The 23,861-nt window shown below is 40.1% G+C and overlaps 1 pseudogene across 1 annotated transcript; it reads right to left on the bottom strand.

The window, feature by feature from the left end:
- Positions 1-2,201: 2,201 nt before the first annotated feature.
- Positions 2,202-23,378, bottom strand: LOC309973736 (centrosomal protein of 78 kDa-like; annotated as a pseudogene). The gene is made up of 11 exons: positions 23,316-23,378; positions 22,889-23,151; positions 19,140-19,312; positions 18,973-19,045; positions 17,632-17,745; positions 15,466-15,596; positions 6,069-6,146; positions 4,666-4,841; positions 3,671-3,842; positions 3,300-3,348; positions 2,202-2,762 (listed from the first exon to the last, which is right to left on the bottom strand). The product of its transcript is annotated as a centrosomal protein of 78 kDa-like (transcript).
- Positions 23,379-23,861: the final 483 nt, after the last annotated feature.

Raw genomic sequence — 23,861 nt, 5'->3', positions numbered from 1 at the left:
TTAAGATACGTCCTACTCAAGTAAAAGAATCCTTATTTTTCAAGGATGATTTGTACATGAAAAAAAAAATCCATATACTTAAAATCATCTGTAAATAGTGACTGAAGAGTAATTGAAAATACGTTTGAAAATAATTTTCATTTGAAATTTATGTCAAAATATGTTATTATATAAACGAATCCAGTATATTTTCTCTTATAGCCAGTAAAATTTAGGTTAAATTTTAATTTCGCACAAGTGCCACAATTAAAAAAAAAAGAATTACATTCTGTTTTGAGTGATTATTTCAGCAAAACTGGTTTATGGGACAGTAAACTGTCCTTCACTGCATGTTCAATGTTAGCAGCTCAAACAGGCTAATTCTGGTAAAAATTCAACTGTTTTCCAAGGCCTTCTCTTAATTATTTGATACTCAATTGTTTTTTCTTTTACTTCTATTGTACCTCTTTTTTAAATTGTTAACTACACATCCTCATTTATCAATGGCTTTGTATGTTTAACCAAGCAGATCTCTGGCATTATTTACAATGGCTTCATGATATTATATCTTTAAAATTCAGAATTTCACTTTAAAGTTGAATTTTATTTCTATTATACGGTATTATGTTTATGTTATGAATCCATCAGTGAGCAATTTGCTGAAACAGGATGAGCAATTTGCTGACTTAGAAGGGCTAGAATCTATAGACACCTTAGGATGTAGATAACGAATAGTTGGATGACAAGAAACCCTGTTATATGAAAACAGGAATAATGAGTGTTCCAAATCTTATCTTTTCGGTTCTTACTTTTCTCCAAAGGTTAGCTCTAGAGTCCTTAATTCTCCATTCAGTATTAAATTATTGACTATTTTGCCACAACTACTGAGCCTGCGCTCTAGAGCCTGCAAGTCACAACTACTGAAGCCTGTGTGCCACAACTACTGAACTCCATGCACCTAGAGCCTGTGCTCTGCAACGAGAAGCCACCACAATGAGAAGCCTGCACACCGCATAGAAGAGTAGCCCCCGCTCACCGCAACTACAGAAAGCCCGCGTGTAGCAATGAAGACCCAACACAGCCAAAAATAAAATAAATACATTTATTTTTTAAAAAAGTGGATGTATTTAAAAAAACCCAAAAAGGTCCTACTGTATAGCACAGGGAACTATATTCAATATCCTGTGATAAACCATAATGGAAAAGAATATGAAAAAGAATGTATATAAATGTATAACTGAGTCACTTTTCTGTGCAGCAGTAATTAACACAACACTGTAATTCTACTATACGTCAATAAAAAATAAAATTTTAAAAAACTGCCATAAAAATCACCACAGAAGGGGGACTTCCCTAGTGGTCCGGTGGTTAAGACTTTGCCTTCCAATGGAGGGGGTGAGGGTTCGATCCCTGGTTGGGGAGCTAAGATCCCACATGCCTTGTGGCCAAAAAACCAAAACATAAAACAGAAGCAATACTGTAACAAATTCCATAAAGACTTTAAAAATAGTCGACATCAAAAAAAATCTTTAAAAAAATCACATAAATCAGAAACAAATGAAACATAATAAAGTCCATACATAAAAAAAGAGCATGGGTTCTGGTCACATCCCAGCTTCCCACTTACTTACAGCTGTGTAATTCTGGGCAACTCACAAAATGTCTCCTCAGACTCCTCATCTATAAGTGGGGATGGTAATAGTTCCCTACCTCATAGTGTTGCTGTAATCCATAAACACGGTTAAGTGCCTTGGTAAATTGTTTGATGCTCTCTGGTTATTGTGAATTAAAATATGTCAATGGCTTCTGGCCATACGATTTATAATAGTTTGACAGTTAACCAAATGGTAAAACTATTCCATTTATTATTCCCATCTCTTTTTACCCCTTACCCTGTTTTGTTGTTAATGTTTTCTCCCACCACAGAGTGTTAGTTCCAGGAGAGTAAAAGCTTTATTTTGTTCACTGCTGAAAGCAATAGCACCCAGAAAAGGACTGTACATATGAAGCCCTCAGTAAACACTAGCTGAATGAATGGTGCAAACTGTCACAAGGAAAAATACACCAAAACTTCCATTATAATAAAAAAGTATAGACAAATCTTTCTCTAATGGCTTCCAGTCAAGTATTTTAAAACACCATATGCTATAATAAAAACATAAGTAATTTATTAAAATTTGAAGGCAAAAACATAATTTTAAAAGATTTTAAAAGATTTAGACCTATGTTAGGCGTGATGGAATATGGATGCTTTCTGGAAATTCACAATCAGATCCAAGAGTATCACTTTCAGAATGTTCTAGTAGACTGAGTTTACTTTTAGTTGTCTTTGAAGAAACAGTCACTATTGTACTCTCTTTCTTAACAGAAATGTGTTTTTTCGAAGACTCACTTCTAATTGGTTCATTAAGCAAAGAATTATTTTGCCCAATTCCTTTGCTTTTCTGCTTTACAGGTGAGTCAGAGCAAGAATGCAGGTCCTTCCCAGGTTGTTTCTTAGCAGAGTAGTTTTTGGTATATTATGCTCTGGTCATTTTCTCTGAAGAAGACCTGCTATTTCTAAGTAATTCCTCTTCTTTTCTTTGACTTCCAGTTCCAGAAATGACGTCTGCTGAAGGAGAATATGTTCTAGCAATGAAATCTTCAAAAGACTCCTGCCGCTGCTCTGTGACTGCGACCCCCAGGTTGTCTTTGGAAGTTTCTAAGGCCTCCTGAGTAGAGACTGGGACATGGAAGGAGTCGACAGGCAAAGGAATCCCAGCATCACCTGTAATTTTCTGAAACTGGAGGGAAAAACAAAAGACAAGACAAAAATTCGGTGATGAACAAAGCCAACCATTAAAAAGTAGAGTTCAAAACTTCAATGTTACTCTGTGATCTTATTATTAACACAGTCAATTGATTATTCAGAAGATTTCAGAGCCAGTTTTTCTCTAATTATATCCTGCCAAGTGATTCTCAGCTTAACCTAGCTATATCCAAGGCTATGTCCGCTACATTTTCAGACTTTGGTGACTGGGGTAGTTATTACCCATTTCCTTTCCCTCACTAAAAATAAAACCCTACTCTGTAAGGAAATTAATTTCTTTGCTATCCTCCAGGCACATGTAAACAGTATATAATATAGTTTGTGACCAGACTGTCAGTTCCCAAGACCAGTCTGAGATTGGCTGAGCTGGGCGAAGGGGGCTCCAAGTGAGGCTGGAGGAAAAGCTGACAGGTTTCCCCTCCCATTCCCATGACCAGGTGAGTCACTGTAATATCTTACGTATCAGCTATGTCAAGATTACTTACTTTAAAAATTGTATCAGTACGTGTACCTCCATTAGTGTTCCTTCATTGTTAAGCTGACTGCATACAAATAGAAACCTAGATAAAATATGAATAGAACAGACATTTATACAATTTAAAATTTGGGATATTTTCTGTAATGTTTTCTTTCTTCATTAAGGAGAGTTTGCTTTAACTCATACATTTTCTAAAGAACTTCCAGTTTTTTTATGTACAACAATACAGTATCATGAAACGGGCCCACATTTACTAATCTCAGATTTGGAGAGGACTCCAGAGTCTTCTAGCTCCCGAGCATGTGAACTATTAGAGACTGACCATTATTATTTTCTCTCTGACTTGGTCATTTCCTTTTTGCTAATCACTCTTAGAATCCTTAAGTGCTGTCCTCTCCACTTACTTGGAGATTTTGCGTTGGTCCTGGGGCACTCTGCTTTGATTCTGATTTTTCTTCTTCAAGTGCCTTCTTTTCTTCTTTAGGTGGGCTACTAACAGTAGAATTCATCTGGGGACGACCTAGTAAATGAAAATCTGACTGATCTATACCAGCCATTGTGGCCAGCTGCCCAAGCCTGGACCAGAGGAGGAAAGGAGAAAAGACAAAGGTTATTATAATCACAGAAGAGCAGTTTAGATTTCCCCAGACCTACAATCATGAAATACTTCTAAAATCTTAAAAGCCAACATCCTACTCCAGACTACAAGCCTCTCTCTCCCCCAGATTCTCAGCCCTTTCCAGATTCATCCTCTAGGAGACATCCCACTGTCTCACTAGCAGCTTCAACATGTACCATGCACCCCGTCCACTGCCAGTCACACCTCCATTCCCACACTTCTTTACCACCTTTCCTCCAGTTTCCAAGAATGTGTTTGTTCCTTCCTTCCCAACACCAACTCATTCACTGACAAAACACCACTCCATCAACTATCAATCTCCACTCCCCTGTTTCAGCAAAATTGCTCACGGTTGAGAACCACTGACCTATATCTTCCCTGCAGATTAATAATAATTTTTATGTCTAAGACAAAAATAACTTTAATTCAAACTTATCAAACAAGCAAAGTAAATGAAAGATAGGAAAATTCTTATCCATTCCCGAATATTTTCAATGAAAACTGCCTTCAATTTAGTCCGTACAAAAAACTGTACCTACTAATTACTCTGTCTACAGGTTACTCTTTTATAATAGGCTCCCCACTCTACCAAAGCAGGCTCCCCTATTTGCATTTCTTAAAAAATTTAATTCCTCCTTTTAAAACGTCAACTATATTACCTATAATTACACTAAATTTGGCTAAATAAGGCCACGCAAGTGATGAAAATTGCTCCAGTTCCTCAGCAAACTACCATTACAGTTGGAAAGAGAAGAACGCCATGAAGAGAAATGAACTAACCCAGCATATTTAAGGAGATCCAAGAAATTCTTCTGAAAAGAATTCTTCTGAAAAGAATTCTCAATGCTGCCCAAAACACCTTCATCATCCAGGATCATGCTTGTCAATGAGTGGACATGAAGGGCTTCAGACAAAGAGAAATTTATATTTCTTAACTGGGCATTTTCATGTTCCAGCTATAAAAGAAGACGGAAAATGTCTGACATGATTTTTTCTCATTGTCATCAAAAGTAGTCTTGCCTAGTTTCAAGGAACAAAACTAAAACACTCAAAATGTAATTAATCTGTAATTAAGCTAACTCTCCACCAGTAAAGACAGAGACCATATCACATAATAACCAAAACCCCCAGGCACCCAACAAAGTTTCCTATATAACGCTTAGGTGGTATATAAATAAACCAAAGTTATCGTTTTATTAACGATCTTTCACAAAAGATCACATTTCTAACTGGTTCAATTCATAATGGAGCCTCATTCCACATTAGAAAATTACCTGCTTTAAGTTTCCCTTAAATTAGAAAGTAAATTATAGAATCTGAACAAAACATATTACAACTCTGCTGGATGTTAAGAATTAACTTTAGCGAGCAAAATATCTAATGCTTACGTTTAAAAGTCCTAAATCATACCAAACCCAATTTATTAAATGTACGATCACCAATGTTTTCTTTGGCTCCTTCAAAATGTTCACTCCCGTGCACTCTTCCCCTTCCGCTCATCACCTATGCACTTAAAGCCCCCTATAAGCTCAACTCCAGTACTTCTCAGAAAGGCTGTTATGTTCATGATGCCCCTTTTGCCTTATATAAGCAGGTGCTCACCATTTATTGAATGAGTGTCCGCCAATCCAGTGGATGCACTTTGAAAAATTCCTCCCTACGCTCAACCTCTGATAAAGTATATTTAGATAGAACTTTTTAGGTTATGCCCTGCTTTCATGCACATTACCTGATGTAATTCTTATAGTATATAATTTTATCTTTCATTACATTCTTAGAAGTTTTCCAATATCTTAAATTTATTTAAATGATTCACTTTCCTAATTCATTGCCAGGAGAGTCTCATTATGTCTTTTATGCTACTGTATATATAGTATATGCACAAAAAGTGCTTTCTTGAATCAAAGAATCATGAACAGAACATAAGCTAATGTCATAAGAAAGCACGCACACACACACACACACACACACACACACACAAAACGAGATTTTCACATTTTTAAAAACATGTTTTCTGGAATATAGATCATATGATCACTAAATACCAGTAAATGCAAAAGTCCATATGATACAACCAATTTGCAATATATTACAGGTTTAAAGTTTACAAACTATGTGTATATGGATTAAAATCAAATCGAAATAAAACCAAAACAGTCCCAAAAGTATAAGAAATTGTTTACTTCATTGACTCATTTATCAGCCTTAAGTCTTATTAGTCTTTCCTCCTTTAACTGCTTTAGGCACTCCTCCAGTTTTTCCTAAACAAACAGAGTAAATGTTATAACTAATTCGTAGTATAATATCCAAAAGCCTTTCCAGCTATAGGACTCATCAGGATTTAGGGGCAGAGCCAGAAGTGAACTCAGATATCATACCATGCTAGTGAAATGAATTATCAAAATCTATCAAATTAACATAGTAAAGATTTATTTAAATTCCACTTTTTCCAACATAAATTTGTGGCAGCCCATCATAAAAGGCATATATGCGTATAACATAGCAAGTCAGAAATAAATAGTTAAGAACAAGAAAGAAAAGTTCTATTTTTATTTGTGGGTCTCTTTATAGTAGGAAGTCCTATTAATGAACATGCTTAACACACCTGAATTGCATTAACTGCAGATTCAAAAGAATTTTTTTAAAAAGTAATCACTTTTTTTTTTTTATTGCGGTACACGGGCCTCTCACTGTTGTGGCCTCTCCCGTGCTCCGGACGCGCAGGCTCAGCGGCCATGGCTGACGGGCCCAGCCACTCCACGGCAAGTGGGATCTTCCCCAGATCGGGCATGAACCCGTGTCCCCTACATCGGCAGGCAGGCGGACTGTCAACCACTGCACCACCAGGGAAGCTCCAAAAGTAATCACTTTTAAAGCAATTTACAGTCAAGCACTGTTCCTGGAGTTCCCTGGGCATTAAATCTAATTATCAAAACCCTAAGAGGGGGTTTCCCTGATGGAGCAGTGGTTAAGAATCCGCCTGCCAGTGCAGGGGACACGGGTTCGAGCCCTGGTCCGGAGAGATCCCACGTGCCTCGGAGCAACTAAGCCCGTGTGCCACGACTACTGAACCTACGCTCTAGAGCCCCCGAGTCACAACCACTGAGCCCGCGTGCCACAACTACTGAAGCCTGCGCGCCTAGAGCCCGTGCTCCGCAACAAGAGAAACCACCGTGATGAGAAGCCCGCACACCACTACGAAGAGTAGCCCCCACTCGACCCAAGTGGAGAAAGCCCGAGAGCAGTATCAAACACCCAGCGCAGCCAAAAATAGATAAATAAAATTAATTTATTTTAAAAAAAACAAACCGTACGAGGAAAGAACAATCACTAACTCCATGTTATTTTACAGATGAGGGAAACAGAGGCAGAGAAGTAGAGTAAGTAGAGCAGCACAGCCAAGGTCACACCACTAAGTAGCAGAGCCACACTGTGGACTCAGGACGCTGGGTGCCATTCCTGCTCACGGAGGTGGTGGTCTTCCCATTCACCAAGGTCACTGAAATAAAATGAACACTGATAAACTCCCTTAGGAGTTTCAGGAAATAAGACACTTCGGTCTGTGAAGTGGGGACACTGCTTGCAATAGGCAGAATTCTAACAGAGCCCCTAAGACTCCTACTTACTGAAGTACACAAACCTTCCACTTATCCAATCAACCTCTAAATCTAGGTGCTGCAGTGAAGGGATTTTGCAGACGGAATTAAGGTTCAAAATCAGTTGATTTTTTTAAGATAGGGAGATTATTCTAAGTGGATATGGCCTACTCAGGCACCCCATGAAAAGGACCTGAACTCTTCCTGAATTGAAGTACAAAAGGGACAAGAGGGAGACTCTCCATTGCTGGCTCTGAAGAAGTCAAATGCTGCAGCAGGGAAGGCAAGCGAGAGGCCTCTAGGAGCTGAGACTGTCCCCCGACTGACAGCCAGCAAGGAAATGGGGACCTCTGTCCTGCAACTGCAGAATCTGAATTATGCGAACAAGCCGAAGAAGCCTGGAGGCATTCTTTCCCAGAGACTCTGGATGCTAACACAGCCTGACTGACATCTTGATTTCAGCTCTGTGACCCACACAAACTATGGTGAACATCCAACGTTTGGGGCTCAATGTCTTAGACTTAAATTTCACGTGCTTTAACACTCTCAGGAGGGAACCCACATGTTCCCGTGTGTATCTGAGCAGGAAACCCAGTCACGCTGTGCCTGGACTTCTGACCTGCAGAACTGTGAGCTAGTCAAATAGGTATTGTTTTCAGTCAGTAAGAGTGTAGTAAAAGAATCAATATCCTACTCAACCTCCAGGTTCGTGAACAAAATAAATGACTAGTCGTTGTTTTAGGCCACTGTTTCGGGGTGGTTTCTTATGCAGCGATGAACAATCAGAATTCCTATACTTATGAAAACAGTACGGTATATTTATACCTTTTAACTGCTTTGAACAATCACTTAAAGAATGAGGAACTCTATTATATGCCATCATTGGGAGAGGAACTGGTATCACTTTCTGGAGAGTAGCTCTTGGTACCTAACAACAATCCTACATCAGGAGTTTACCCTAAGGAAATCAAAGATGTGGGCAAAGATTTATCTACCAACATGATATCATAAGATTGTTTATAAGCAAACCCTAGAAGAAAGCTAAGAGCCTCCAAATTGGGACTGGCTTAAAGAAAAACAGCTCACCGTCTGAAGGAATGTGCTATGAAGCCACTAAGAAAAGAATGACAAGAGGTCTCAACCAGAGTTAATGAATGGGCTTCAGGAGTTCTACATTCATAATATATCTGTGCGTTTTTCCTGGGAGATGATGCATAAGCTTAATCATATTCTCTGATGTAGAAGAGTATTTAGTGACATGGCAAAATATTTTTGATACTTTTTTAAGACAAAAGAGCAGATTAGGTGTGTGTACATGCAGAGGTGGCTTCTATTTCCTTCAAGAAGCTGTTCATTGTTTACAAACATTTGCTCAATGAACATATATTTTTATATTCAGAACATGTTTAAAAAATTGAGAGTCTAAGAACTTCAAATTCTTTAATGTTTCATTACTAAAGCCAGTCAAGTTTTCAATGGGGAAAAAGGAAAAAAAATTGCAAAATTCCTCTACTTTTAATATGATGGTTTAATCAATCTTCTAAAACTGATTTCAAAGAAATCCTAAACAAATAAGCAAACAAACAAAAAACCCTCACCACAGTCAGAGAAAAGTAGACTAAAATTCCTGACTGGTTCTAAATAGCACATCAAAGTGCAATTACATGCAACAGTTTCTCCCTCTAATGGAAGGAATTAGAACACAGTGTTAAATTTTTGTGAAAAAGTGTACCGTCCTCCTACAAAGTATTCATAATTCATGTCCCTTACATGGAAATATGGAATGAAAAAGTTAGAAAGTAAAATTGCTTGATATTCTATTACTTGAGTAAGACTAATGATAAGGCTTTGGAATAATTTTCCTTCCTGTCATCTGCTCTCCTTCCTCCCTTCTGTACACCGGCTAGGGTGATTTTTCTGGGACAAAGCTCCCATCATATTGGATATCAAATTTTATGTTCAACTTTTCTCCATTTAACATTGAAATCAATCATTTCTCATATAATCAGGAGATTCATAACCTTGATTTTTTTGTGTGTGGGCTACAAAATATTCCACTGAGTGGGTTTACTGGTTAACCATTTTACACATTTAAATTCTTTCCAATTTTTCAATATTATCAGACAATAACCGTTTTTATGCATGAAAGCTTTTTTCCGTATTGAGAATACGTTCTTACAATAAATCCATAAAAATGAGTTTGAGATCAAAGCAAATGAACATTTTTAAGGCTCTGAGGTAGCTATCTCCAAACTTCTTTCCAAAAGATTTGAGATTTTATACTGCCATCAGCGATGTATCACTTGGTATATAACCTCTACTACAACTGTTGGCTTATTTCCTCACGTAGAGTGCAAGTTATTTGAAGATAGGGGGTGTATTTTATTAAGTGTTTATCCCCAGCACCTGTGCCTAGCACAACGTAGATGGTCAATAAATAATTGCTTAATAAGGAAAATCCCTGCCAATACAAGATGTACCTGTGTGAAAGACAGACTGTGTGTTTTTCTCTAACTGGATAGATGAAAACTTGTCATCTTCTTTAATGTGCAATTTTTTTTCTTATAATTAGCAATTAAATTTCTCTTTTAGATTATATTGTAAAAATTCAGATTCTCTGAGGCAAATGGGCCTGGCACTACCCATTAGCTATATAACCTTGGACAAGTTCTATAACTCTAGGTCTCAACTTCCTTATCTATAAAATGGAGATAAGCTCCCATATCACAGAGCTCTTGTGAGGATTACATGAGTTAAAACACATATAAAATTAGAAGAGTGCTTGGTACACAGCATATGTTCAATTAACGCTGAATGAATAACATGTGAACGCAAACAGTAGTGAAGGGCTTAAAATGAAATAGTCTCATCCCACTCCCACATCCAGCACTCAAGAAGCGACCAATTCTTTACTCAGGTTTTTAATTATAAAATAAGATATGCGTACTGAGAAGTGCACAGAACAAAACTGTCAATGTGACAAATAAAAAGAGAATACTTACATAAACACTACTCGAATCTGAAAGTATTGATACTTGTCAGCATCTCAAACCCCCCCCATATCCTTTTCCCATCACAATCTCCTTCTCTCTTCCCAGTTAAACACCATCCTCATTTCTTGACAATCCTTTCCTTTAACCTGCATGCATCCCTAACAAAAGAGTTTAGTTTCGTCAACATCTAACTTTATGTAGATGATCATAGTATATGAAATCTTTTCTATCTTATTTCTTTCACTCAACATTGGTTTAAAAAATTCATCCACATTGCAGCCTGTAGCTCTAGTTCATTCAATTTTATTGCTTGATAGTTTTCCCACTGTACGAATACACATAATTTATTAAATTTTTGACTCTTAATGGACATTTGGTTTGTTTTCAGTTTGTGCTAATGCAAATCATGGACAGGAATCCTGCTGTACCGGTTATTCTGGTGCATTTACACAGGGCGGGGGTGAGGGCTGCTGGCTCACAAGCCAGTTAATGGAGTTAGTTAATGGAGAGTGCTAAATGCTTTCCAAAGTAGTTGTGTTGATTTATACTCCAGTGTAAGCAGGGTAGAGGATTCCCATAGTACTCCAGGTCTACAATACCTGATAGTACCACACTTTATTTATGTATTTGTCAAACTGATTGGCATGTAGTTTCATTGGTTTTGACTCACTTTTCTCTTATTACTTAATGAAGTCGTACACTTTTCTGTGTTTACTGGCTGTTTGGATTTCCTTTTTTATGAGGTTTACGTCAACTATTGTTATTTTATTATTATTTATTTATTTTTGGCTGAGTTGGGTCTTCGTTGCTGCGTGCTGGCTTTCCCTAGTTGCGGTGAGCGGGGGCTACTCTTCATTGCAGTGGCTTCTCTTGTCGTGAAGCACAGGATCTAGGCGGGCAGGCTTCAGTAGTTGTGGCACGTGGGCTCAGTAGTTGTGGCTCACAGGCTCTAGAGCGCAGGCTCCGTAGTTGTGGCACACAGGCTTCGTTGCTCTGCGGCCTGTGGGATCTTCCCGGACCAGGGCTCGAACCCGTGTCCCCTGCCTTGGAAGGCAGATTATTAACGACTGCGACACCAGGGAGGTCCAACTGTTGTTATTTTGAATTCTTCTCCATTTCCAAGTAATACTCTTACATGACCATTTTCTGACTAAATTGGTGGCATTATCTGTTCACTTTCTATTTTACTAAGTAAGGGTTTAGTTCCTCTATACTCTTCTATGTCCACACTGCTCAGTAAAGTTATGTCATCATTAGTTATTCCACTGTTCATGATCTCTTTGACTTGTAGTGATATACTTAAAAACCTACATTGTTGATCAACTATAAACTCTCTCAACGTCACGCTTTGTAAAATGAGGACATTCATACCATCTTCCCTTTTTTCTACCTCCTGTCTACCTTCCAAACCTAGCTTTTACATTGTCAAAGTTGAAATTTATATTCTGTTCTATGTGCAGTTAAGTCTTCTGTTATTTGAGAGTCAGTAGGCAGTAAGGTTTAAGACAACAGGCAGAGAACCTAAACTCAAAGCCTCGATCCAACCCTAATTTAGGTACAACCTGGGCAAGTTCCTACCCTTTCTTAGCTTCCTTTTCACAAAAGTGGGAATGATATTAGCATCAACATCATAAGGCTATACAGCGGATTAAATGAGTTAATATATGCAAAAACACTTAGAGCCTAATATATACTAAGTACATACTAGTACATTTCAGTACATACCAAGTTAATGCAAATACATACTAAGTATAGTTTAGGTTAGTTATTTGTTATTACATGCAAGTTGACAATAAAAGCTGCAAGCCAAGACAGTATTGCCATTATTACAATGAAATTAATATTGCCCACTGCAGATGTACTGTCTCTGTGTATAGACTACACCTCGTTCCATACTGTGTCAGTGTCACTGCCCTTGTGCAGGGTGACCACATACCCCAAGCCGCCTTGGGCTGTTCCAGTTTATACCTGTTGTCCTGATGTTACAATATTAGAGCGCCTCCTTACACTATTGAAGTGTAAGGAGTTTGGACAAGTTCTGGTTTGGACAACAAATTAGATAGGTGGTCATTACCCCTGTGTGTCACTGAAAAGGGGGACATCTATAGTGTCAAGTTTAAGTGGATTCTTCTCTTCCTCACCAATAGTACGTTAAAAATCAACCATAGCTTAGTTTGCTTCATGTTTATGTCAGTATAGCCTTTTGTCCTCTGGAGTTCAAGTTCCTTCTCCTCTTCCTCTCCCTCCTCCCTTCCAACAGTGCCTAATATCTAGTAAGTACAATATGCCTCAAGGTGTTTCTAAGCTCTCAATCACACAATCAATAGAAGCCTATCCAATCTAGACTAGCTACTCTCTGCGCTGAATCGCCTATTACCTTCCTTCTTGGTTTATTGCCTCATTTTGCTGGATTATTTCTATAAATAGCTTAAGATGTAGCACAGGAGGTCAATTTTTCAACTTTCTTTGTGTACAAAATATCTTCTTCAGCCTCCACTTATGACTGATAGTTTGGCTGGATACAAACCCCTAGGGTGAAAATTATGTGTCTGAGAAACTTTGGAGGTATCTTTCTAATGCTTTCCAGGATCCATGGTGCTGAGGACAAGTATGATAAAGTCAGATTTTTACTTTTTTTTTTTTAGGTGACCAGTATTTTTCTCTCTGGAATGGATGTATCCTGTCAGTATTTTATTCTATGTTAATTTATTTTTTCAGTATTTTAAAGTTTCACAATGAAGGGTGCCTAGGTGTGAGTCTATTCGTTTTTTTTTTTTTTTTTTTTTTTTTAAGAGTCTATTCTTGTTCATCTCGCTCAAAACATGAGTAACTATTTTCAATCTGAGGCCTGATGTCTACTTTCAGCTGTGGGGAATTTTGTTGCCCTTTGACAGCTTTCCTCCATTTTTTTTCTGGGTCTGGAGTTTCTAATAGTAACATGTTGCATCTCCCAGATGCAGCCTCTCTAACTTATTGCTATTACATTTTCCATTGTGTCTTTCTTTTTTATATAATGAGAAATTTTTTAGATTCCTACTGAATTTATTTCAGCAACCATATTTTCATTTCCAAGAGACCTCTCTTGCTTTCTGACCATTCTCTTTTTAATTAACACCCTAATCTTATTTTATAGTTGCTAGCTCTTTTTAAACCTCTCTCAGGATACTAATTAGGGTTTTTTCTTAAATTATTTTGTTCCCTAAATTGTCCCTGGTCCTACTAGGATATGTTTTCACTCTTTTTCCCCCTCTCATGTTGGAAGCTTTACTCAACTATCAGGCAAATGACAGTTATTTTCTATTTAAGAATGAGTGCAGAAAGCTCCCTGAAGTCAACGATTGATTGGTTTCTTATGCAGGAAAAAGCGGGGAGTAACTGTAATAGGATCCCCCCCAAACACAATTTTCTAGGGTGTAAAAACTCACACTAGCTGCCCTAGTTCTCGCCAGTTTCACTGTTTTCAAAATGAAAGCATCTCATTTCAGGAGCGTGAGGGCGGGGCTGGGAGTCTGCTCCTCCAAACACAACCCTTCAATGAGCTCCCCTATTTCAGTCACACTTTTAACTAACTCCACCCTCTCTCCTACATGCGCATCTGAGCATGGGGCTACTTCTGCAGGTGGGGTCAGAATCCTCCTCAGTTGCAGGTGGTCCCTGTGCATATTCTAGATGATGCTTTTCCTCTGTTCTACTGCTTCGGTTTCACACTCTTCCACTTGTCTTCTGTCTTTCAAAACTATGTTGAAATCTCTTGATTGTTGTGGGCTTATATAATTAAACACTTTGATACCATCCTTGTAGTGTCTTGTCAAAACGGAGAAGAGCTGAAAGGGTTCTCAGTGCATTCTGAATCTGCTATTCTGTGGTCCCAGTGTGTAAACTTCTTGGTCTTCCCCAGTGTCTATCATTGCTATTAGAAATACAATCTCCTGGTCTACTCGTGAAGGAAATGAATACAACACATCTAAAATGACAAGGAATGCGGGTTAGATGCTCTAGGGTCTTGTCGTACTCTGCCATTTACTAATAAACCACTTACGTGCTACAAATTGTAGGTGCTCATTTATAAAATGAAAGAGGGTAACTCTACATGAACTATAAATTTCTCCTACTCTAACATTTCATAATTTTCTAAGTTTTTTTCTTAAAATTTCTCTATATTATCATTAATTTTAATTAAAAAAATAAAATCTAACTTTCTCTTTTGAAAATCAAAGAGTTAATTCCCATAGTCCTACAATAATGGGATAATTAGTTCTGAAACCGGACAAGTTCCATACGAAAAGAAAATCATATTAAATAATTTTAAAAAATTAAACATGGGACTTTGTAGCACAAAGACAAGGTCCCCCCCCAAATGGTGTTCCTTTATTTACTAGAAATGTTCAGCTCTTCATTAAAGTTGAAATAAAATAAATGTATTATTTTTTAGGTGCAAAAATTTCTTATGAAAATCCATTTTTCTTTTCTGTCCATACAAACAATAGTATGGAATGACATTAGAGGTCAGGTTTGTTTGGTAATGGAATGTAGCTTCTTGATATTTTTTTTAGTTTAGGAAAGGAGAATATCAACATCAAAACTTTTTTCAACTTTACTTTTATTTAAAATGAGGCCATATTTTCCTCTTGTAAAAAGAGAGTTCAACTAGAACTGTCAATTTTCTCATCTGTAAAACAAGAGCACTGAATCAGCTGACTATATTCATTCAGAACTCAATTTCTTTATCGTATGATCACTAAGGTTCTCCCTTAAATCTAATATACTAAGGTTCTAAGGAAAGGAAAATATATTGCTAACGACATGTTTTGATTTTTATTTCTTAGAGTTCAAATGTCCACCATTCACCTTGGTCTAAGCTTAACCATTCAAGGGGATACAATGCAGATGGGAGGAGAAAACAGAACCCTCACACAAGCTGTGCCATGTTGCAATTAGCCTTCCGTTTGAAAAATAATCTTCTCTATAGCTTTAAAGTGATACCTTTGTACCGGCAATGCTTCTTGTTTCAAACAAATTTTCTCTGGCTCTTCCTAAACACTTTCTGAGGAATCATCGACCTCTTCAATTTCTGAGGAGGAAGGACTCTCTACTGTCACAGTCACAGGAAATTCTGATGAACCTGAGTGTCACAAGAAGAAGATAGGAAACCACAGAGTTGTTAAACTACAGTGCAAAGAAAGAAGACAAGATTGTATAAAAGACAACACAAGCCAGATACCAAATATGCAAATATTAGAGGACATTTAACAAAAGTGATCTGAGGTATCATTATTTATAAACGTCTCTCACTGCTCCTTAGTCTAAAACAGGCAATGACTAAGTAAAAGTACAGTAACTTATTTTTGCTATGTTACTGTACAGACCTCTGTTGTACATGGTTAAGATTAGTAATGGGAATTGCCCATATTATTTTATTAAGTTTCTTTCACAGAAGCCAAGGGAAGATCCAAGGTAACCATTTTTTCTCAGATCAAATTTAGACTGCAAATGAAAAATTTATTTTTCACTATCAGACAAAAACAGTCTAGAAGAAAATGTAGTTTTTTGGAGGAAAATACATCAGTAAAGGGACTGATAAACAATCAGAAGAATAATCAGAAAGTCAACATATCTAAGCTGTGTATAATAGATGTTAGAATTTTAAAAAGTAAATCACATACACATACATAACTAAAACCGACCCATCAAAATTTCATCTTCTCATCACCCTTAAGCCAAAACTAGGGTAACAGTAATACAATTCTCCTGTCAAGCTTCACTGCCACTGCAATGTTGTTCAATTGGACATTTCCAAACATTTAAAACCTGACTTGGCCACAACCCCACAAAATTCTACAGATCATAAAGAAGTGTGCTGGGATTATGTAACTATGCAGAAGACAAGTCACTAGGACATCATTTTGACAACAAGCAGCAAACCTGCAGCATAGGAAAACCCTAACAGGAGAACGAGGTGCACACCTCTCTCTCTGGGCATGCAAGGGCAGCACTGACACCCAAGATGCTCTTCTCTCAACCTCAGCAGTGGTGTCTTTCACAGAGCAACTATGCAGTCTCCTAGAACCGCTGGGAAGGAGAATCTGATACTGACAGTATTAGCTTGCCATGAGGCCAGAAGTGAGGGAATGTGTGTGGCCTTGGTGAGAGAGCAGAGGTTTGGGAGATGTTGCTTTATATTGGCTTTTTGATCAGGAATTTGTACATATAGCCCTCAAACAATGTTTCTTGAAAACATATGAACATTCTTGAGTATGACAGCTCCATGTGAGGGGTCAGAAATGGCAGTCAAGTTCATTTCACTGGGTAACAGCTGACGTGCGGACTGGAGAACAGGCTTCCTTGTTTACAGACAACCACAAGGCTGCCAGTTGTGTGCCAAATCCACACAACTACACAGTTGCATTGGGAGAGCGACCAAACATGTTTTACATGGATTTATTTCAGAGAGGGAAATGCTTCTTGTAAGGCTCTGTCAGTTTAAAAAGCAATAAGAATGACCATCCACCTCTCCCAATTCAAGCCCTACATATCATAAATATGATAGCTACACACCAGCAACTGATTACATACATCACGAGCTTTGATGAATGGCAAGCCCCTAAAAAGATATCAACAAAACGAAGTTAGATCTTGATGTAAATACATCACCAGTTAAACCCAGTTAATACAACTATTTAGTATTATGTACAGTAACCACACAGAATTGTGTATAAAAATAAATAAGCTCAAAAGAAGGACCTGGAAGGCTCTGCTACAGAGAAAACTGAGCAGAATTAGGCCGACTGGCTTGGTAATAACTCTCTGAACTGCTGAGAGGCCCCTTCAGTTCCTATGTTCAGGATGCTTGAGATTTCAGTCTCACTTCTGTAAATGGTGATATTAATCGTTCTCTAATTTACCACTCTGTGTGACAAGGATGGACCTGAGATAGTGTCTCAGGAAGAAGATAGAAAACCACAGAGTTGTTAAACTCAAGTGCAAAGACTGGGGATTCAACACTATACTTTATGCAACAGCAATTCACATTACCATTTGGTCAGATTCTTTCAACAAAACAGAAGATGCACTCACATGTATTAAAAGACAAAAATTAACTGCCATCTGTATTAATATGTTAATCTGCTTCAATCACATGTTTTCATGAAAGTTTAAACATAAAATCACCTTTAAGATCTAGGCCATGTGATCTGCTCCCTGCCATGTCAGATTATACCCCGTGAAGTTTACTGTCTTAAGAGTGATAGAGTTCTTTATACCTTGACAAATAACTAAAAGGAAAATAAAAACACACACACACAATAAGATGAAGAGCCTATACATTTGTCAATCTTGATTTGTTTGCTTTTCTTGAGTCAATTGGAAGTTTATAGCCACATTCTTTTTTTTTTTTTTCTTTGGTACACGGGCCTCTCCCGTTGCGGAGCACAGGCTCCGGACGCGCAGGCTCAGCAGCCATGGCTCACGGGCCCAGCTGCTCCGTGGCATGTGGGATCTTCCCAGACCGGGGCACGAACCCACATCCGCTGCATTGGCAGGCGGACTCTCAACCACTGCGCCACAAGGGAAGCCCTATAGCCACATTCTTAAAATCATTAACTGCAATCTTCCCAAACAGGTAATTGATGAACTGATGCATTCTAAAACTTGTCAGTAACAAAGTGTTATTCCAGTTTACAGCAACAGTTTAATTCTATTTAGGTACTAAAACTGAATACACTGGATACTGCAAACTTTCTTCCCAACCACTCACTAAAGTACTACATACTTTTGAGACAAAGGAAAAAAAAGAAAAACCTAAAGAGCATAAGACTCTTCCGATTTTCATTTCCAATGATACATGCCAATCTTGATGATCAATCAGCGATTTAAATGTCAACTATAAACCCAGTATTTTATTAGGTGCTATGCAGTATACTAGAGCAATAGAAGAGGGAGGACCTCAAACCCTCTGTTCCCCCAAATTGAAAGGCAGGCTTCCTGACCCCTCCAGACCACTACTGGACACAGGGAACACACACTAATGTTTCAGGACCCCAACCAACAGTCACCTGCTTTGTGATTACTTCCATAACACACCCTCACCAACACCACTGAGTTTGCTGCTCCTACGGGACGTTACATATATTTCCTATTTGAACACATACCACAGTGCATTATAATTATGATTGCAGATACATATTCTAACAATTTAAAGATCATGATGACTTTTTTGCTCTTTACATCTTGCTATTTCCCTTCCCATAATATTTCTTGAAGAGAAACCATAAAAATATAGACAAACACAAAAAACAGAAAATATACAAAACATGTGGTTTGTGGCTTAACACAAACTTAAGTAAGATTAATTCTGACAGTATCCAGCATGACAAACTTCCATGGTACATGTGATCCAGGCATGAACAACACCAAGAAAAGGCAGACAGGAAGTAACATGGTGTGTAGGAAATCACGAGACCAGTCTGATGGGAAGAGACTTAAACAAGACTGAAACTCACTTTCTAAACCACCATCTCCAATTGGACAATTCGCAAGACACTGGTGCCCCAAAGTGGCCGATTTATTCAATCCCTTTAATGGGGAGGAACAGTTTAAAATTTTACCCCTTTAGTTTGCCCCAAAAGCAACTATCAAATGTTGGCAGGACACAATGAAGGCTTACCACCTTTGTTAACATAGTTACGTCTCTCTCTCTCACAACTAGCCCACTTAGCTCCAGGTTCCTTAGCGCACCTGACGCACTTACACAGCATCTAAGAGCTTTACACAACTGGAAGGTCACATCTTTATTTCTTATTGCAGGAACACAACTTCTGGAAACTTTATTTCTGTCAAAACCTAAAGCAAAATTATTGTAAAATGAGTGATTTAAACCATACATTTTATCACCGCTAAAAAGCAGCTAAAAAGAAAAAACACATCTGCTCTGTGCTAAGGATTAGAAACGACTCCTGCCCTTAAAGCCTCATTAAGGAGGGACATGTATAAACTCAAAATTTCAATCACATGATATAAAGAACCATAACCTTTATGAACAGAGGTTCCTATGGAGGCAAAAAGTTATGTCTAAGCGACGGCTTCATGATAAACCTGAAGTACAATCAAGAAAGATGAGGCTATGCAGAGTTGGAGGAGGAGGTGCATTAACTGCAGAGGGAGCACCTGTGCAAAGACACTCAAGCCTGACTCCTGCTGGTCACTGTAAATACTGCAGGTGGCGATGACTAAAGGCCAGGGGTCCAAGTGTGAGAAGGGACAGAAAATAGAGATGTCGGTCGAATCAAGCCTGGGAGAGAGCATGGCTTGTATCCCACAGGTGATGAGGCCCGGGGCTACCACTGGCTGAGTAAGGGTGCCTCCGCTGATTAGAGAAAGGCACCCCGCTGCTGAAGGACCAATTAGATAAAGGGAGTGATCACAAAAAGCTCCCCTTCCTCAGGGCCAAAGAGCCCCAGGAGGCTCGGTAGAGCACAGTTCAGACTACACGCCTCTGGGAAGAGCACAGACTGGGCGGCTAGTATGCACTAACTCTGTGTGGGCAAGCCATTAGCAGCATTATTTTAGGCGTATCTTTTCATGTTAGAAGATCACTCAACCCCAGTAGGCAGATGAACTTAGAGGAACTGAGTCCAGGGGCCGCGAAACCACCCAGGAGCTTCTGCCATAGTCCGGGCAAAATGCAATGTGGATGAAGAAGCAAATTTAGGAAGAGGCCAAAATCTACAAGCTGGACCCACTGGATGCAAGACATAAAGAAAGTTCAGTGAAGGAACTCTGAAGAGAATGGGCTCTGCAATAAATTTTTCTTACAATCAATGTAAAATATTAGGCAAAATTAAGTACTGTGGTCTTTAAGGTCCCTTCCAGCTCTAATTTCTTTTGATTTCTAACTTATTACTCTGGTTAAGTAAAGTCCCTTCAGAGGTATGGAACAGTTCCTACACCTGAATGGGATGCAAAGAAAAATCTGATTTCTCTTCACTAGGGGATGAGTTGAACTGTCCTTGCAGAAGAGATAACACATGGTGTGAACCCCAGATCCTAGAAAAAGGCCAGGCACACGATAAGTATTCAGCTTTTTGAAAACAAATGAACAATCATTTCCTCTCCTAAATCTTCACACCCTTCCTCTGCTGGCTACTTTCTCTCAGCTTATAAACATCCTCAAATATACTCACTTAAGAGAGGCCCGCGCACTGCGATAAAGAGTGGCCCACACTTGCCACAACTAGAGAAAGCCGTCGCACAGAAATGAAGACCCAACACAGCCATAAATAAATAAATAAAATTTAAAAATGTATATATATATATATATATATATATATATATATATACACTCACTTAAAAAACTCTCAGACCTATGATTCTTTGTATCGTCTTGTGGGTAACCTAAGTATCTCACATGCCTTCAAACACCTGTCCTCCCAAAAAGCCCAGATCTGAACCTTGGGCCTAGACCCATCTACCAGGCCCCTCTAAAGCACTGAAGATGAAGTAAGATCCTCTCGCCACCCCCAATCCCTTCCTACTGTGCTCTGTATCTCACAAAAAGATGCAGCTGTAAACTGTCACCCACGCTTGCTGCCCTCCCTTTTCTAACTGGTCACCAGGCCCCACCCATTCTCTCTCGGATCTCCAAAATGCAGTCCAACCTTTTATAACTTAAGTGGGACCTTTAGATTACAATTCACGCTGCACCCAATCAACTGCCTTCCACATGGAGGTCCGAGTGAGCCTCTAAACCAGAAGTCCATCTTATTGTTTATTAGGGTTTCCCACAGCCTTCAGGATAAACATCCAATCTTCTGACAGGACAAACAAGGCGTCTTTCTGTTGGGCCCCACTAAGTTCTCAGTATCAACTCTCATTTCTTTCCCAAACCCTGAGTTCCAGTCCTGTACATTAGTTTTGCCATATTTTCTTACATTTCTCAAACTTCAACACACTGCTTTCTCCTGCCACCCCAGGAGCTTCTACATATCCTTAGAAAGGATGGCACTTCCTCCAAGAAGCCTACCCTGAACTTTCCCTTCCAAGTTTCTGTGCTCTGCAAAGGGGAAAGATGGCGGGGAGGGATACATTAGGAGTTTGGCATTAACATATACACACGACTATATATAAAATAATCAACAAGGACCTACTGCATAGCACAGGGACCTCTACTCCATATCCTGTAACAAACTGTATGGGAAAAGAATCTGAAAAGGAATGGATATATGTATAACTGAATCACTTTACTGTATACCTGAAACTAACACAATATTGTAAATCAACTATCCTCCAATATAGAATAAAAATTAAATTAAAAAACAAAAAGATTTTGCGCTCTGTAGCACCAGAACTCACTTCTTCCAGAGCACTGACTACTGTGCTTGTGTTTACCTGCTGCCCAGTAGAAGGGGAGATTACCTAGGGCAGAAGCATCGTCTCCAGCAGCCCCCGATTCTGACAACTCATTCAAGTGCCAGGATACTTTACACACATAAGGTGCTTAATTAATTGTAAGAACCCTCAAAAAGAGTGGTTTTTAATGTCATTTTACAAGTGTGGGGATTGCAGTTCAAAAGTAACCTGCGCAGGCCACAGACAGCATAAGCCCTGGAATTCAAACCCTAAGCTGCCTTCACACCGGTGCTCTTTCCACTATATGATACGACTATTGAAAAAAAGACTTTGTTGGGCTTTCCGGATGGTGCAGTGGTTGAGAATCTGCCTGCCAATGCAGGGGACACCGGTTCGAGCCCTGGTCTGGGAAGATCCCACATGCCGCGGAGCAACTGGGCCCATTGAGCCTGCGCATCTGGAGCCTGTGCTCCGCAACAGGAGAGGCCGCGACAGTGAGAGGCCCGCGCACCGCGATGAAGAGTGGCCCCTGCTCGCCGCAACCAGAGAAAGCCCTCGCACAGAAACGAAGACCCAACACAGCCAAATAAATAAATAAATTAATTAAACGAATTTATTTTTTAAAAAAAGATTTTTTTTATCCTGAGCCCTGTTTTAATGGAAAGGAAATGAAGCTGGGATATATCAATTTCCTAATCGCTTTGGTCTGTACCAGGCAAAGTCATTCAATAGACCAGGTTACATCTGTGGAACAATTAACGATGCTCCAAACTGTGCTAAGTGTTCTACATTGCAGAGTCTACAAGCATTAACAGAGTGAGTCCTTGTAACCGCCACAGAGAGTGGGTCCTGTTAAGCCCATGCTACAGATGAGAACACTGAGACCTAGAAGCCTTAAGGCACTCGGCCGGGGTCACCGAGCTGGCAGGAGTCCTAAGCCGCACGCCCTGTCTAGTGCACGCACACCCGGGCACTGGGCACCGATTCTAGTGCCCACCCTCCACCTTGCACCATCTAAAACCCCGCTTCGCAGCGCCCACACGAGAGCCCCTGGAAGCGGGAACTACAAACCTGTCTCGCCCAGCCGTGGCTGGAAGAAGCTCTGGATACAGATCAGGGGCAGAGGGTGCTCAGGAGCGGCGCCCAGTCCACCCTGCGGAGGCGGTCGGCGTTAAGTCCAGCAGGCCCTCCCGCAGGGAAGGGCGCAAGGCGGGCAGAGGCACTGAGTCCTGCAGCGCGCACAGGTCCTCACAGCGCGGGAAGAAGTCGGCCGCGGTGTCGCCGCGCAGCTTCACCGAGTGATCATGGCCCGAGCGCGGCTTAGGGGACGCAAGCTGTGGGCACGATGCCCACACCCGCCTGAGGGTCCTCGGCTCGCCATGAGGTTAGCCTCATGGCTCGCCTCCCGGCCCCTCGGGCGCTCACCGCCCTGCAGCGTGCGCAGGATCCGCGTCGCAGCCAGACGACGTAGGGCCACGGGCCCCAGCTAGGCCAGCACCTCCATGCCGCGCTCCCGCGCCACCTCCCGCGGCGAATCGCCGGCCCTTGGCGCCAGCCCCATCGTCCTCCGCGCGCGGGGATGCGGTTCAAACCAGCAGGCGGCTCCGTGGGGGCGGGGCTCGAGGACGACTGCGCGCTCGCCGTGCGTCCGCACGCAGCGTCGCCTCACATGGGGACGCGGCCTGAGGAGCAGGGGCGGGAGCTTTGAGACTAGGGCCGCGCCAAAGGTAGGAGGTGTGGAGAATTTGGGGTTTACAAAAAGCGTTTGCTGACTCATCCAGTGAGACATGGTTGTATCAATGCATTTTAAAAGTAGTACAACTCCCGATAAGTGTCTGTGCTCGCCCTGCCCAGGAGAGAGCGTGCACTCCCTGAGGGACTCCCTGAAAGGCTGAGTGAACTTCTGCCTGTGGTCCCTTACCTGGTGCACGGGTGTGTGAATTTCTGCGGTGAGCTCTTAATTTCTGTAGTTTCTGCTGACTTGACACGGTGGTTGGCAAATGGTGACGTATTCCATGCATTCACGACATGATCGTGGTTACTA

Source organism: Leucopleurus acutus (genome assembly GCF_964270905.1).
Source record: "Leucopleurus acutus genome assembly, chromosome: 2".
Lineage (NCBI taxonomy): Eukaryota > Metazoa > Chordata > Mammalia > Artiodactyla > Delphinidae > Leucopleurus > Leucopleurus acutus.
Note: the sequence above shows the minus strand (reverse complement) of the source record. Positions and strands in the feature narration are given on the sequence as shown.